Here is a 5,592-nt window from a genome sequence, read left to right as displayed (position 1 = left end):
TACAAAAATCCTACCGAGTGGTAAGCCAGACTTCCACTCGGAGGCTTAGCTGCAGCCCAGTGCTCGCCTAAGTTATAAAAATCCTACCGAGTGAAGAGAAAACCTCTCACTCGGGGGCTTAGCTGCAGTCCAAGTACTCGCCTAAGTTATAAAAATCCTACCGAGTGGTAAGCCAAACTTCCACTCGGGGGCTTAGCTGCAGTCCAAGTACTCGCCTAAGTTATAAAAATCCTACCGAGTGAAGAGCAAACCTCTCACTCGGGGGCTTAGCTGCAGCCCAGTGCTCGCCTAAGATATAGAAATCCTACCGAGTGAAGAGCAAACCACTCACTCGGGGGCTTAGCTGCAGCCCAGTGCTCGCCTAAGATATGGAAACCCTACCAAGTGAAGAGCAAACCTCTCACTCGGGGGCTTAGCTGCAGCCCAGCGCTCACCTAAGTGGATTAAGGAATAAGTCGACTGCAGTGAGCGTCTTACTTTGAACCTGCAAAAGACATTTCGAGCCAAAAGCAATCATATTCAAACACCAAATTCAAGTTCGGATCGATACCTAAAGGAACCGAAAGTGCTCAGGCGCTAAGCCTGTTAAGATTTATCGGTTACAACTCCACTCGGCATACCGAGGAAAATTTAAAGCGTCGAGCTTAAAAGAAGTTTTTTACCCCTCCTGTGGAGGGCTGGAAGGTGCAACAAACTCATCAAGATCAATTTCATCTGCGATCCGAGTGGCAGCAGCAAGGAAAGTTTCCATAAAGGACCTGAAGTCGTGTTTCTTGGTGTTGGCCACCCGGAGGGCCGCCAGCTTGTCTTCTCGCGCATCTTTGCAGTGGACTCGGGCCAGACACAGAGCAACATCTGCACCGCACCGAGCCGAGGACTTTTTCCACTCCTGCACTCGACCAGGGACCGTGTTCAAGCGAGCCATCAGCGACTCGAGGTCGTTCTGGAGTGTCTCCCCGGGCCAGAGCGTTGAGTCGATGCGAGATGTGGCGACCTTCAGCCTTGCAAGATAGTCCACGACAGCTGCCACACGGGACTCCAGTCGGAAAACATTCATGGCAACTTCGTCGTTCACTGGAGAATTGACGGGGTCAAGGTTTGGTTCCAGCCGGCTAGTCTCTTCTTCAAAGTTTTGACAAAATTCTGCAAGGACGATCACCGGGTCAAGGCAATGGTCGAATGGAAAAATCACAGTTGAAAATGATTGTTGAGCGTAAAGGTTTACCTTCAAGCATAAGAAACAGCTTCTTGGCAAGACCACTCAGGAAGGCCTCCAGATCATTTTTCTTCCCAAGAGCAGCTTTCAGATTGGTATTTTCTTGCTCAAGCTTGGTGACTGAAGCTAACTTCTCATCAGCAAGCTTGATCTTCTCAGCTAGTTCAAGGTCTTTTTTCCGTTGGGCCTCCTTCACCTTACCTGCAAGTTACAGCAAGATCAGATTTTGAAACAAATGAAGGGCAAAAGCAGTCGTCGAGGTCTCACCAAACATACCTTCGGTCTCCTCCTTTGCCTTCGTCAGATTCTCCTGAACCAGCTTCAAATTCAGCTCGAGCTGAATGTGCTTGTTTTCCAGCTCAGTCTAGCGAGCCGCAAGATGACAGGAGTTCTGCGAAGAACCAATCGACTAAATGTCAAAGATAATTCACTTCCGAGTGGAAAAGGAAAAATCACGCGTTTCTAAGACTACAGCCGAATACAAGCATTCGACCGTAGTCTCGGGGACTACACCCACTGGGTGCACTCAGCGTGCCCCCACTAATCCTATTGAAGACAGAGTCGACCAGTCGACCTCAAAAAAAAAGGTGTATTCTTTAAGACTGTAATCGACTGCAAGCAGTCGACCACAGTCTCGGGGACTACACCCAGTGGGTGCACTCAGCGTGCCCCCACCGGTTTGCGAAATCTATTCGCCATAGTCGAATGACGGAAAGACTGAACTTATAAAGCCTAAGGCCGACTGCCAGCAGTCGACCTTAGCCTTGGGGACTACACCCAGTGGGTGCACTCAGCGTGCCCCCACCGGTTTGCGAAATCCATTCGCCATAGTCGAATGACGGAAAGACTGAACTTATAAAGCCTAAGGCCTACTGCCAGCAGTCGACCTTAGCCTTGGGGACTACACCCAGCGGGTGCACTCAGCGTGCCCCCACTAACACGGAGTTTAAATCGACACACCCACTGGGTGACTACTATAAATTCTGGAAAGAAAAGTTTTTGATAGCATATCCTAACAGAACAAGCGGTGGTCGACTGACCTGAACATTGCTTTGAAGGGCGGAACTGGCATCGTAAGCTGCCTGGCTCGCATCCCGGATGGTCTTCAACTGCTCCATCATGATCCCTGCCTGGCGTATCGCCTCCTTCGCTGCGCCAGCTTGGTCCTCTGGGACGTGGTGCGTCGTGGAGAGGGAAGGCTGCAGAGCACTCGTCAGCGGATCTGCGAAGGACACAGTGTGTCGAGTGGTGTTCTCCTCCTCCGCGACCAGAGTCTCAGGCACTGTCACATCCTGGGGCACCCTGCTGGCAGATGCTTTCCTACTCCTTCTGTGCTTCAGCGGTTCCTCATCTTCATCATCATCAGGGAGAGTGATAACAACATTGGCTGGAGCTACAGAAAAGAATCAGAATTAGAGATCATGAGTCAGTCGACTAAAAACGGTGTTAAGAGTATAGTACCAGGTTTTGAGGTTGCGGCGTCCTCCATCTCATGGTCGTCAGCCCGGGCTGAGGTCTCAGAAGTAGCAGCACTGCAACTCCAAAGAATCAGTCGACTAACTCCAGCGCCAACCGGAGATAAAAGTTCGCACAAAACAAGAAGACTTAAGCAGCATAATTACCCTGATATGGTGGGGATGGACACCTTCATCTTCGGCAGGAGCTTGGTCGGCTTTGACGGGGCCGCCCTGGGCTGCTTCGTCGCCTTTTCAGTCGGCGCCGGAGAGGTGGTCCGAGGGCGCTTGGTCGACTGTGTAACAGTCGCAACCCCCTTGCCACGTTCAGTCGCAGGGTCATGGACAAGCTTCGACCGCCTTTCCGAGCGCGGTGGTGCGACCTCCTCCTCCTCCTCTTCTTCGTCCTCATCATCACATCATCATCGTCGTCGTCATCATCATCATCATCCTTAGCGGCATCCGAGTCCCACTCCTCCTCCTGGCTCTCGCCCCCGCTCGCTTCTCCCTCCTCAGTCGGAGCCTGTGCTCCATTGGGCATCGAGTACAGCTCAGTGAGGGCCTGATAGACATCAAGACAAAGATCAATCGACCGATTGGCAGAGAAAACAGAAATAAATATGACAAGAATACAATGGAGGTGGAGCAGACATACCTTGTTTGGATCACTGTGGTGGTCGAGTGGAGGGATCCTTCTGGCTCCACGAGGGTTATCCTTGTTCCCAGTAACAGCGGCCATCCACCTTTCCAGAGTGGCATCGTCGACTGCTTCTGGATTGACCCGAGTCTCATCATCAGTCCCGCGGTACAACCACATACAATGGCTCCGGAACTAAAGAGGCTGGATACGACGCCTAAGAAAAACCTCCAGGAGATCCATACCCGTCACTCCCTCCCGAACCAACTGAACTACGCGCTCCATCAGCATCTTCACGTTGGCTTTCTCCTCCGGAATCACCTTCAGAGAGGAGGGCTTGTTCACTCGGTCCATGGTGAACTGAGGGAGACCACTCGACTGCCCCGGCGTCGACTGATCCTGGCAGTAGAACCAGGTCGACTGCCAGCCTCTGACTGACTCGGGAAATGTCATGGCTGGGAAGGTGCTCTTGTTCCTCACCTGGATCCCCAGAACCCCACACATTTGGACAACTCGGGTTCTTTCGTCGCCTGGGCTCGCCTTCTTCACGGTCTGAGAGCGACACGTGAATATGTGCTTGAACAAGCCCCAATGCGGTCGACAGCCCAGAAAACTCTCACACATGGACACAAACGCCGCAAGATAGGCGATAGAATTCAGGGTGAAGTGGTGGAGCTGTGCTCCAAAGAATTTCAAGAAACCACGGAAGAAAACGCTCGGCGGCAAAGAAAATCCGCGGTCGACGTGGGTAGCCAGAAGCACGCACTCACCCTCTTCCGGCTGAGGCTGCCACTCTTTCCCCGGAAGCCTTGCAGCTCCATGAGGGATCAGACCCTCGTTGGCCATGTCGAGGAGATCCGTCTCCGTGATGGTCGACTGGATCCAATCTCCCTGGACCTAGCCTTTCGGCAAGCGAGATCTAGACGAAGACCCGCCGCGGCTGGTGGATCTCCCCTTCGCCTTCTCCGTCGCCGACGCCTTCTTCGCGCGTTCCAACGCCGCCGTCTTCTCCTTGACCATGGCTGCCGGCGAGAAGCGCGAGGGGAAGTTGTGCGGAGGCAAGAGCGAGCGCGTTGGGCGGAGACGAAGGGAGCAGAGAGAGAGAATGCTGAAGCACTGTTCAAAAAACCCTCGCCGGGCGCATTAATAAGGTCCCTTCCGAGTGGATGACAGGTGGGCCCGGTCGATCTAATCATATCCTGAAACAGTTACGCGGACGTGATACGTGGTGAAAAGAGCGGCGCGGGGATCGAGGCGTCTATGCCCTGTCCCGTCCGAGCGCCGCGGTCCGCCCCGCTTCGCGCGCTTCCCCAAATTTCGCATCCCGCGGAATCCGCGAACGGCAGATTGGTCTGTCAAACGCAGGATTTCCTGCGATCCGTCGCTCGGAAATCGGCGAAGTCCAAAAGATCACTCGACGAAAGAAAAGAATGGATCGAGTCGACTGAAGAAAAGTTGCTCACTATCGACAAAGAGATTTTTTGGTCCAAAACGACGCACGACCAGTATGCGAAGGCTAATCGGAAACAACATCAACTCCTTCATCACTCAAGCCTCAATCCATTCGGGGGCTAATGATGGAGTCATGTACCTAGGGTAGGGTCACAGACCTGGTCTAAGTACCCTGTCCAAGGACACCCTTAGAAGAGATCACCTTCCAGTCGACCTACGAGGAACTCACTCGACTGACTTGAAGGACTCGACCACGAAGACTCACTCGACCACCAGAAGGTCAAGAAGCACTCTGCACTGCAACGGTCTGTAATTAAGTAGACTTTATGATAGTTAAGACGCTTTATGTGGGGCGTTACCAGTAACGCCCCAGACTTAATGTACCTTAAACCCTTCATTACGTGGGCTGGCTGGGGTCCTGGCGCACTCTATATAAGCCACCCCCCTCCACAGGCAGAAGGGTTCGGCACCCTGTAACTCATATACACATAATCCACTCGACCGCCTCCGGGCTCCGAGACGTAGGGCTTTTACTTCCTCCGAGAAGGGCCTGAACTCGTACATCTCTTGTGTTTACAACCTCTCCATAGCTAGGACCTTGCCTCTCCATACCTACCCCCCACTCTACTGTCAGACTTAGAACCACGACAGGCATCGATCTTGATGTGTAGATAACTCCATCCTACACAATTCATTGTTCCGCCTCGTACTCATCTGCATATTAGAATATAAAATGTGTTAGATATATTTCATCGTACGATCGATACCTACAATAACAGAACTGACCTATTGTACATCTTGGCACTGCGATATCGCCTGACAGTCGACGTAAA

The sequence above is a fragment of the Triticum dicoccoides genome, chromosome 4A, assembly GCF_002162155.2.
Source record: "Triticum dicoccoides isolate Atlit2015 ecotype Zavitan chromosome 4A, WEW_v2.0, whole genome shotgun sequence".
Classification (NCBI taxonomy): domain Eukaryota; kingdom Viridiplantae; phylum Streptophyta; class Magnoliopsida; order Poales; family Poaceae; genus Triticum; species Triticum dicoccoides.
Note: the sequence above shows the minus strand (reverse complement) of the source record.